Raw genomic sequence first — 12,132 nt, 5'->3', positions numbered from 1 at the left:
GTGCCCAGTCAGTGGTTACTGGAGTTCAGTTTTTCCAGGTGCTTTGGAAAGGCTGGGAGAGAAGGGGCATTTTCCTAGAAGGGTGAAGGAGGAGATAGGCAGGGCGCTCATGGAATGGAGCTGAGAGAAGCCGCTACAGGGGTAGGGAAGTGGGGAAACAGGTGAACATTGCCTCTTGAGTAAAATTGGCATCATTGCTCTGTGCTGAGGGAGCAAGATTTTTGTTTCTCTTTTAGATGAGACAACAGATGCTGAGAGCTGATCAATCTTCAAAATCACTTTTTTTTTTTTTGTGGTAACACTGCTACCACAAGAAACTAATCTGACAGGCTCTTAAAGGTTTTTAAGAATCTCACTACACTGAAAGGGTCTTCTCTTTCTTCTCCTTCTTTCTCCTCCTCTCCTCCTCCTCCTTCTCCTCCTCCTCCTCCTTCTTCTTGATGGAGACGAAGGCCATTGAGTAACCAACCGTGAACACAGGTTGGGTTCTTCATAGTCCTCATGTGGCTTCATGGTCCTTGCAAGTTTCACACAAACTCAGAGAAAACAGTCAATCTCTGCACTGCAATACAGTTATCAACAAGCCACTGCCACCTCATCAGAAATGCAGCCTTTGTGCAAGTACTCAGAGTTCTCTCAGCATAATTTCAACCCCGTGATTTGACACCTAGTGTGAAATAACTGAAAAACTGCAGGCAGTCATTTTGTTATCACAAGTGGAGGGACTGACAATTCAATGTAAGCAGAAACCTGACAGTGAATTCATGGGTGACACACATTTACAAAAACCTTTAGACTGGCTGTTTATTCACCTCCCTCCCCCAATAGGCTTTTTCTGCTCCGGCTGATCTCTGAGTAATTAACTTTATGCTATCTGGCTTGAGCAAGATAAAAATTAAAACGAGAAAGTGTAGGTACAGTCTCCAATCCATATGTAAACCACTGGTCTCAATGGCTTAGACCACCAAAGCGTTGCTAAATAAAGTGTTCCTAATTTCTTTCTAGTTTATAATGGATGTACTAATCAAAACTAAAATAATTAAAAAGGATTCAGGAAGCTGAAGGCAGTGAAATAGAATTACCAGACCTCTACTTATTATTACCAGCATTTTTTTCCTAACTAACCCAAGACTGTTAAGCAATTTCATTCCTAAACAACAAATCATTCTCTAATGTCTAGGCAACCAGAAACCAGTTTCTAAATAGTGAGGCTGAAAGTCTTTAGAACCAGATTGTAGCGTTATCTGACTGTCTCCAGCTCTGTGGGACAAAATGGAGGGCAGCCATTTCCCCTTTTGTTAACCTCCACGTTCATGTGATATTCTCCCCCCAAGGATACCTGAGTTTCTCCACAGCCCAGGCTTAAGTAGGAGAGTTCCCTTAGCCCAGTCCTAAGATGACAGGTAAGATGTTTGCGAAGGCAGAGTGGCTTGATTTGGAAGTGTCCATTTTGTAGGGAAACCAAAGACGTTCTATACCTCTTGTAATCTGAACTCTCATTTCCCATCACCTCCCCCCCAGAGCTAGCCAAATAACACATTAAAGAGGTAGCAAAGGCAAAATCTGTGGGGGTAGTAAAGAGCCCCATGAAGAAATTAGAAGGTCTACTTTGGTTGGGCACAGAGCAGGTGTGAATGGGGGGAGGTTGGCAACTAAAATTAGGAAGAGAGGTTGGCACCACGCAGTCCCACCTCACACCCGTCAGGATGGCTACAGTCAAGAAGGCGCCAAGTCTGCTGAAGATGAAGAGCAACAGGAGCCCTGAGTGCTGATAGAGCGGTAAAATGGTGCACTGGAAAGGAGTCTCGCAGCTCTTTAAAAAGTCCTTACATCGTCTTACCGTATGCTCGGTTCATTCTACTCCTAGGCATTGCGCAAGAGACAGAGGCTGGATTACTGACTGCCTGGAGCTGGGTGTGGGAATGTGGGTAGACCATAAGAGGGCACAAGGTACTTCTATGACTGATGGCCAGACAACTGAGTACATTTCCTATGAGTCACTGGATTGCTGAAAGGACTTTAGCTAGATTATAACTGGCTATAGAGAATTGCCCTGCAAGCCACCCCTACTAAGGTCGGGGTCCTCTGTCACATGACTTCCTAGAAACTCATCTTTCCCAGCACTCACATCACTGATACTCATCACTAGTGAATAACTGAGGGGGTGGTGGTGGTGGCGACGCACAAGGCTGAGCACACATATTAATTACCAAGCACAAAGACCTGGGTTCAAGCCCCTGCTCTCGACCTGCAGGGGGGATGCTTCATGAGCAGGAAAGCAGGTTTGCAGGTGTCTCCCTTTCTCTCTCCCCTCCCTCTTCCCTCTCTACATTCAATTTCTATCTGTTTTGTCAAATAAAATAAAATAAAATAAAAAAGAGATAAAGAAAAAAATGGCCACTGGGAGCAGTGGATTCATAATGGTAGCACGGAGCCCCAGTGAGAACACAGGTGGCAATAAAAGGGAAAAAAAATCAGTGGCATTACTTGCCACCAAATCACATGCTACTGTCTGAATCAAGAATGCAGCACACTGTATTCCCCTTACTAGACTGCTCTCTCTTTGAAGGGAGAATACACGTCTGGGCCACCATTTCGCAGAGAAGGCACTCAATACATATCTGATGAAGGAATCTCTGAGAAACATAGACACATGTGGGCCTGGGAAATGGTTCAGCAGGCATAGCACATGCCTTACAATGCCTCAGACCCTGGGTTCAATCCCCAGTACAACATGGGAACAGCATGGAAAGCACAGTGGAACTCCATGGATGGTAGAGCAGTGTGTTTGACAGAGAGCAATTAGGTTTAAGTGTGAGCAGTGCTTCTCAGAACATACTGTGTATGCTCATGACCCACCATCTTGTCAAATGCAGATGCAGGTAGTTTGGTGAAAGCTAAGATACTGTCTTCTTTCCTTTCCCTTCCTCCCTCCCTCCCTCCCTTCCTTCTTTCTTTCCTCCCCGCCTTTCAGGGTTATTGCTGGGACTCGGTGCCTGCACTACAAATCCACTGCTCCTGGAGGCCATACTTTCCCATTTTTGTTGCCCTTGTTGTTATTATTATTGTTATTGCATTTGTTGTTGTTGGACAGGACAGAGAGAAACGGAGAGAGGAGGGGAAGACAGAGAGGGGGGAGAGAAAGACAGACACCTGTAGACTTGCTTCACTGATTGTGAAACAACCCCCCCCCCCCCGCGCAGGTAGGGAGCCAGGGACTCGAACTGGGATCATCGTGCAGGTTCTTGAGCTGAAGCCATGTGAACTCAACCTGCTGAGCTACCGCTTGGCCCCCAGGATGCTGTATTTCTAACAAGTTCCCCGAGGTAGGATGCTGCCAGTGCCCTGCACAGCTTGAGAAGATTCCCAACCTTGGCTTTACCTTGTAGCTTCCTGGGTAGAGGCTTCAGAGAATCAGTCCATTTTCTGAGATTCTCATTTCCTGGGTCTATCAGGATTTTAAAAAACTTCCTAAGAGTTTGCTAGTCTTAGGGGAAGCTGAGTGAAAGATTCTGAGGACTCCTTTATACTGGCTGCAACTTTTCTGTAACTCTAAAATCACTTACAAATGCAACATTTGTTGGAGGAAAAACAAACAGGGTGGTAGCGCAGCGGGTTAAGCGCACGTGGCACAAAGCGCAAGGACCGGCGTAAGGATCCCGGTTCGAGTCCCTGGCCCCCACCTGCAGCAGGGTGGCTTCACAGGCGGTGAAGCAGGTCTGCAGGTGTCTGTCGTTCTCTCCCCTCCCTGTTTTCCCCTCCTCTCTCCATTTCTCTCTGTCCTATCCAACAATGACGACATCAATAACAACAATAATAACTACAACAATAAAAAGGGCAACAAAAGGGAATAAATAAAAACAAACAAACAAACAAAAACCAAAAAACACCTTCCCAAGGCATTTTAATTGGAACCAGTAGCATGGGTGGGCGGTGTCCTCTGGTTTCAGTTCATAGACCCCAGTTTGTGTTTGGGCGACATATGTGTGCATTCAACAGGAACTAAAAAGTAGGTGCAGACTGAGAAATCGTCTTATTCTTGAAAGTCCTCTGAGATAGACCCTGAATTTAAATTATTTCTGCCTGAAGCCCTTCCCTAAATCAAATCACCAGATTGTTTGTGGGTGAGTTCCCAACCTGTACGATTTTTTCAAGATCGAAGACCAACAAAACTGCTTTCAGGCTAGACGACACACGGCAGTCAGTCAGCTGATTTCTGTGCAACGATTCTGAATGGCGAAATAAAACTGCTGGTCAAATTCCCAACAAGTCCAAGCAAGTAATTTCTCAAAACTGAATGTAAAATAATAGATATGACTTTGACTTACTGTAAATCAACAGGGACATGTGAATGATAATCCTCTCAGGAGGCAGTCTAGGGAAATATTTCAGTGTAGGAACGAGACTATAACCACAGAACACAGAAGGAGCTAGATGGGGAGGAGGTGGTTGGCTTCAAACCCTGGCTCAGAGGTGTCAGACAAGCTTCCAAAAGAAATTTCTGCGTGGGGACCCTACCTATTTTCCTCAGTGAATCACAGAAACCTGTTCTTGGGTCATTCCAGCCCCATATATTAGGAATCCTTCTGTTCTAGACAGAGAAACTAGGCTTTTAGTGGTGAGCATGAATGTAGTATCCAAAGATGTTAACTGATAATGCTGTACACCTGGACCATATTCACTGATCCCCCGGCGCTACTTCAATGTATGCTAAAATATATCACGGACAAAAGGAAAGGGCTGAACGATAAGAAAAAACAGAACCCTCCTGGGGTTGAGTGGTAGCACACACGTTATCATATATGAGGAACCAGGCTCGAGCCCCCAGTTCCTACCTGCAGGGGGAAAGCTTCATGAGTGGTGGAACAGTGCTGGTGGTGCCCCTCCTCCCTCTCTGTCTCTGTCTCTGCCTCTCAAAATAAAAAAAAGGGCACTGGAAATGGAGTTATGTTGACACCGAACCCCAGCGATAACCTTGGTGACAAAATAAATCAAGAAACAAACCATCTTATTTTTAGATAGATAGATAGATAGATAGGGGAGTTGGGTGGTAGCGCAGCGGGTTAAGAGCATGTGGTGCGAAGCGCAAGGACTGGTGTAAGGATCCCGATTCGAGTCCCTAGCTCCCCACCTGCAGGTGGTGAAGCAGGTCTGTAGGTATCTCTCTTTCTCTCCCCCTCTCTGTCTTCCCCGCCTCTCTCCATTTCTCTCTGTCCTATCCAACACAACAACAATAATAACAACAACAATAAAAAAGGGCAACAAAAGGGAATAAATAAATATTAAAAAATAATGATAGATATATAGCAAAGAAGACCTGCACTGAAAAATTCTTCACTAGACCTCTTGAGAGCGATGGGTTAAAGGTTTGTGCCTACAAACCTTTTAAAATGGTTGCTGTCATCTTTGTCAAACTGTGTTGGCATGGCTGAGGAGTTGCCTCAGTGATGAGGTCTCGTTTGATCGCTGACACTGTACGCACTGCAGCAGTGCTCTGGTTATCACTCATAAATACATAAATAAATCTTTTAAAAATTATGTTGACAATATTTCTTCAGGAAGTTTGGCCACAAGGATGTGGAGTGAATAGAATTTGTATATTCAGAATATCAACAAGTTTTCTGTGAGTTTTAGAAGGAACACTGTGCACAGTTGCCCCTAGATTTGCTTAAGGAATTATAAGTGGGGGTGGAGGGGTGTCACATGTATTTGTTCCTGGAACCTCAGGCTGTCAACAGTTGCCCTCTGCAGTGGCTTTGGGGAGGGGCATCAGGTTACTGGAAGAGCATTTTGCATTTCATCTTTAACTTGATGGTGAAGGTTTAGCCCAAACCACCACATTTTTCCTGGTATGAGTTCCAACTTTTCCGTCACTCTCCTAGTTGTCCGTGACTCTGCCGTGAAACCAAACAGAAGTTGTGTGCCCGTGTCTCCCAAGGAAAGAAGCTTTGCCAGGTACAGGGAGCCACTCCATCATCGGACAGGCAGCTTGTTGCAGAGGGGTGAGCATGGATGTAAACTATTCCACACTGGTTTTGAATGGTCTCACACTCAGGCAAATAGGCTGGCCATTTCTGGTTAGGCTAAACATACACTAATCAGGCAAGAGAGCAGACCCGCTTCAGCGACCTGACCTTTGGCCAATGATGCCTCCATTCACACAAAATCTTTTATAATAGCTTTTATAGTAGCTTTCTTCATAATAGCCCCCAATCTGGAAACAGCTCCTATGATATTTAGCAGGTAAGTAAGCAAACTGTACCCCTCTGTCCCATGGGAGATCACTCCAGAAAACAAGGGCATGAGCTACTGAGGACCACGGTGACACAGGCCTCAGGGGCACGAGGAGCGAAAGACACCAATCCCAAAAGGTTACCACAGTGTGCGTGCATTTATGACAGCCTCATCAAACCAAAGCCACACTGACAAAGAAGGGGCCAGAGGCGGGAAAAGGGAATGTGACTATGCATGTAAATGAATGATCTCCTGTACCTTGATCAAGGTGGTGGGGACTCAAATGCAGGAAAGTGCTAAGATTCCTAGAACTTTGCACCAGGGATAGGAAAATTGCTCAAGGGCAGAGTACCAGGACTTTGTCGTGACCCCCAGCAGGAGTTTGGGACTATTAGCACACAAATGACGTCAACCTGAGCAGGTGCTTCAGAGAAGGGGATGTATAAAAGCAGGGGCTATGGGCACATGGCTCTCTTTGGCTGTGGCTTCTTCTCCTGGTCAGATGCCTCTCGGTGGAGGTGCTCCAGGCATCCATCCGCTATGGCCACTTCTCCTGGGAACTGAACACGTGTGACTCTGCTAGCCGGTAAACTTTCAGACCCCTCTACAGCCATGAGCAACCTTTACCAGATCTTATGGGGCTAAACTTTGATAACTATATTCAGACCTTATGGACCTAGTATACTCTTAACCCTTGATGATAAGTGCGTATTTTGCCTTTTACCTGTTTCACCCTAATAAACCGTGTATTGTTTAAGCCAGTTCCCAGCGCCCCGCTGTGAATCCTTTTCCGCGCAGCAGCAGCCCCCAACCCAACCTCTTTTTAAGTTAAATTACAACAGACTTGCATGCCTAAGGTCCTGGGTTTGATCCCCAGCACCACATAGGTGAGCACTGAGCAGTGCTCTGACCTCTCTCTCTCTCATAAAAATAAAGTCGATTAAGTCGTCAAAGGAGAAAATGTTGATTATACTATATAATAAATGTATGTACACATATACAACATGTATACAGATATATATATATGTGTATATATATATATGTCTTACACGTAATAGTATATCAGAAACCTAGGAAGCTTTGATGCTCTGGTCTCTTTCACTCTCTCTCTCTTAGCTCCTGACCCCCACTCCCCCACCCCCAGTTCACTGAACTGAACAATTTCCCTTTTTCTTTTTCTTTTTTGCCTCCAGGATTATCGCTGGGGCTTGATGCCAGCACTGCGAATTCACTGCTCCTGGCGGCCATGTTTTATCCAACTGATGGGACAGGGCAGAGAGAAACTGAGAGGGAGAGATGAACAGGGAGAAAGACAGATACCTGCAGACCTGCTTCACTGCTTGTGAAGCCGCCCCCCTACAGGTGGGGAGCCAGAGGCTTGAACCCAGATCCTTGAACAGGTTCTTGTGCTTAGTACCATGTGCGATTAACCTGGTGCACCACTGCTTGCCGTCCACCTCCCCCCAGTTTCCTTTCTTCAAAGAGGATATGCCTCTGGAACCACAGAAATAAGCCTGAGTGTCTTCCATCACCAGATTTTACTCCAGCACCAAAGCATGCACATTTCGCAAATCAAAGGCATGTTCAGAAACACTGCGAAGTAACCAGAGTTGTGTGTGGTAGTCATGATTACTGTTCAGCAAAATCCCCCCCCGACTTTCTACCTTTGAGCGCCTGGCAGGACTATACCTCTTGGCCCCATGTGGTTGCGTGGAACAGAGAGCCAAGTAGCTGTGACTAGAAGTGTTATGTATTGCTGACAGGCTGGAACATTTCACTGCCAGGGCGAGACTCTCCAGGGCGCTCTTTCCTTCCTGTCATGAGGATTCAGGACACTCAAGATGTAGATGCTCAACCGACTTCATTCTGATGGGAAGGTGCCCATGGGCGAAGCAGAATGGTCGTATGTTCTGTAACAAGTAAACTTCCGTTGTTAGAAGCTACTGAGAGAGGAGGTTTTGTTTGATGGGGGTGGGGGAGTTTGTTGTCACACCGCATCCTCGCCTAGTCTGACTGAGAAAGCATCTTACCAGAGTATTTTGCTACACTTCACGGCATCTTCACAAACTACCTTGTGTGAAATGAAAACAGAGAGAAAGGGCACTTCTCAGGGATCTCAGAAATGAAAGCAGCCACAGGGCCATCTGAGTCTTAGCCAGATCTGATGGACATCTAGATGCACTGTTGCGTGTTTCTTCCTCTGACTGCCAGGCTGGAAAAAAAAATGGTGAGTGTGTGTGACCACCTTCTATAACCCTGCTTCATTTGTATTTAAATATTTATTTATTTTGGATAGAGACAGAGAGAAATTGAGAGGGGAGGAGGAGATAGAGGTAGATAGATAGATACACCAGAAACACTGTTTCACCATTTGTGAAGCTTCCCCTCTGTAGGTGGGGACCAGGGACTTGAACCTGGGTCCTTGTACACGATAACATGTGCGCTCAACTGGGCACACCACCGCCCAGCCTCTAATTTTTTTTTTTTAAATTAGATTTTCCACTAAACTCATCAGAAAAATCTCTACCTGTGAGACGATGTTGAGCTTACGGTGGTTGCTATGAAGCTTTGATTTTAGAATTGGCAACAATATTCTCTGTTTATATGAAGCATACATACATTGATTTCGTTAATTTTACAAAACGATAAAACAGCGAACCTGTAGCTAGAATTCTGGCTACTGGAAACGAACAAGTTACAGGATAGTCGATGAACGGAAGTGCAGTGGAGGAGTCCTTTACTGTATTTATCTACGAGAGAATTAGGAAAAAGAAAGAAGGCAAGAGAGAACGAAAGCCTCATTCTGGTATACACAGTGCTGGGGATTGAACTCATGACCTCCACTTGCAAGTCCTACACTCCATCTACTGTGCCACCTTCCAGGCTTCTGGAAAATTCTTCCATAGCTTCACTCAAATCCTGTCTAACTCCCACAGGAGAAACCGTGATATTCATGGCACCCCTATGTGGTGCTGGCTTGGATCCAGGTCCCTTGTAAAATGAGACATACAAGTGTTGGACTACCTATTGGCCCCAGATCAGGATTTTAAAATTAAAACAGAAGTAACACAAGAAAGCTACAGGGATTCTTCTTGTATTGAGTACCAGTAATCTGTACTAGTGCTGGAAAAGCTTCAATCACCAGTTAAGTGACTAACTAGGAGAGAGATCTATGCACAGAGGCATGTAATTCAACATATTTAACTGCTTGGTTATATATTAAAAAGAAGTCAATGGAAAAAATGTCAGGGGTCCAGGCAGTGGTGCATTTGGTTAAGTGCACATATCACTATGTGCAAGGACCCAGGCTCGAGCCCCACTCTCCACCTGCATGGTGGGCACGGTGTCTCTCTTTTTCTCTCCCTCTCTATCTCTACCTCTCCTCTCAATTTCTGTCCTGTCAAATAAATAGAAAGAAAAAATTGGAAAAAATAGCGGCCAGGATTGGTGGATTAGTAGTTCAGGCACTGAGCCCCAGCAACAACTCTATTTGCAATTAAAAAAAAAAATCAGGGGGCCAGACGGTGGCGCACTGGATTAAGTGCACATAGTACTAAGTGCAAGGGCACATGCAAGGATCTGGGTTCAAGCCTCTGGCTCCCCATCTGCAGGGGGACGCTTCACAAGAGGCATAGCAGGTCTGTAGCTGTCTATCTTTCTCTCTCCCTATCTCCTCCTCCTTTCTCAACTTCTCTTTGTCCTATCCAATAAAGGTGTGTGTGGTGTGGGGGGGATGGCTGTGGGCACCGAGCCCCAGCGATAATCCTGGAGGGAAAAAAAAAATCAGGTGTCCTTAGTGCTCAAGTCTGTGCCTGATGGGAAAATGGACAGGAGCCGGCCAGGTCATTTCACCAGCAACAGCCAGTGGAACTTCCTGTATGTGGCTTTGGAAGTGCGAACTGGGAGGAGGCAGGGGTAGTTCGGTTTGCTGGAGTCACTTATGGGAGGTGCACTTTCATCCTTGCTATTAAATTCATGTTAGAGATCATTCCGGGTGAGTGCAGATGGCACAGAGCCATGTGGTTTCCCATGGAAGTCTGAGGTCCCCCACCCCCCCACCCCCCCACTCCTGTGGATCTTGGACTGATTCCAACCCTACTTTTGAAATTTGCTTTCTTTTTTTCCTTTCTCTTTTTCTTTTCTTTTTTCTCTCCTTTCCGCCTTCCCTTCCCCTCCCCCACCACTTCCTCCTCCCCCTTCTCTCTGTTTCTCTGTCTCTCTCTGTCTCTCTCTCTCTCTCCAGAGCATAGCTTAGCTCTAGTTTATGTTGGTATGAGGGATTGAGTGTGGGACTTCAGAGCCTCAGGCATGAGAGTCTCTTTACAAAACCAGTATTTGGGGCTGGGCGGTGGTGCACCTAGTTGAACATACATGTTACAATATGCAAGGACTAAGGTTCAAGACCCTGGTCCACACTTAAAGAGGGGAAGCTTTGAAAATGATGAAGTAGTGTTGCAGGTGTCTCTCTGTCTCTCCCTCTCTATCCCCCCTCCCCTCTCGATTTCTGGCTGTCTCTATCCAATAAATAAAGGTAACAAAAATTTTGTTTAAAAAAAAAAAAACAACCAGTATGCTATCTCCCTCACCCACATACTTGGAATCTGAATAAATCCAACACCTGACTGACTATATTCTCCCACCAGTGAAGTTAAGAGGAGGCCAGTGGAGGGGGAACGGCTCACCCATTAGGGCACAGAACTTGCACGCCTGAGACTCCCGGTTTGAACCCTGGCACTGCATGTGTCACAGTGCTGCCCTTTCTTTTCCACTCACCCCCATGTGAAATACTTTCTCATATAAAAGAAATACAAAATAAATATTGAAGGGAGGCCAGGCGGTGGCACATCAGGTTAAGCGCACATAGTACTAAGTGCAAGGACCCGAGTAAGCACCCAGGTTCGAGCCTCCACTCCCTGGACCTGCAGCAGGGAAGCTTCACAATCGGCGAAGCAAGTCTACAGGTGTCTCTCTTCCTTTCTTCCTCTCTAGCTCCCCTCCCCTCTCAATTTCTCTCTGTCCTATGCAATAAAGTGGAAAGAATGGCCACCAGGAGTGGTGGATTCATAGTGCCGGCACCAAGCCCCAGAGACTCCTTTATTGCTCTTTATCTCTCTGCCTGCATCACCGACTGAAAAGATGTCTGGAGGCTGACTTCCCTCAGCGTCTAAGGAAGCTCCTTGATGCCAGGCAGCAGCTAGGCCTGTTTATCAGATAAACTGGAAATAACGCTGGTCTGAAAGTCAGTGTGAACAACAGAACAGTGAGGCTGCAGGCATTCCTTTATCAAGTACCAGAGTGCCCATACTACGGTCACTCAGGGCTGTCACCTACAGACGGGAGTTGGGTGCACAGGCTGCACTCCCGAGTTGCGCAGTGTACATGCTGAATAACTGTATATGATAATCCCAGTTGAGTAAAAGAGGCTGAAGAAGACAGACACAGAAACAGATCTCCGTTCTAGACAGCAAGTCTGACTCTACCAGTTGAGGCAAGCACAGGCACTGGGGTAACGTGATTTCTAAAAGATGAATGTGTGTGTTCTGCTCAGACTGAGAAACATAACATCTCAACACTAGATTTTCCAAACCTGTTTTCCTCAGTTCACAAATTCTGGGCACTGCTGACCCTGAACAACTTTCCTAAGCACAGGCGTCAAGATGAATGAAATGAGGACGCGTCGGGCGATAGGGACAGTCAGCACACGTGTCCGTTCTGCATGGTCGCCGAAGATTAAGTATCCAGACTCATGTAACTGGTGGAGGCAAGGAATAGAGACAGAACATCCGTGGCTTGAGAAGGAGGGCTCCCATGGTGACATAGCTCACGTGGCTGGTGCGCCGCTTTGCTCTGTGTGCGACCCACGTTTGAGCCTCGCCCCCACCGCACTGAAGGAAACTT

At 46.1% G+C, this 12,132-nt stretch overlaps 1 protein-coding gene across 3 annotated transcripts in view; it reads right to left on the bottom strand.

The window, feature by feature from the left end:
• The window catches only part of VEGFD (vascular endothelial growth factor D), a 33,887-nt gene that overhangs the window by 17,970 nt on the left and 3,785 nt on the right, over positions 1-12,132 (bottom strand). The window contains exon 1 of one of the 3 annotated variants that reach the window (XM_060184106.1): positions 1,699-1,820. The exons of the other annotated variants lie outside the window; for them this stretch is intronic. The gene's annotated coding sequence lies outside the window, so the exon portion shown is untranslated. Of the gene's footprint in view, positions 1-1,698; positions 1,821-12,132 lie in introns of those variants that run through there. 3 annotated transcript variants of the gene reach the window in all.

The sequence above is a fragment of the Erinaceus europaeus genome, unplaced genomic scaffold (genome assembly GCF_950295315.1).
Source record: "Erinaceus europaeus unplaced genomic scaffold, mEriEur2.1 scaffold_356, whole genome shotgun sequence".
Classification (NCBI taxonomy): Eukaryota; Metazoa; Chordata; class Mammalia; order Eulipotyphla; family Erinaceidae; genus Erinaceus; species Erinaceus europaeus.
This window is presented reverse-complemented; position numbering and strand designations above follow the sequence as displayed.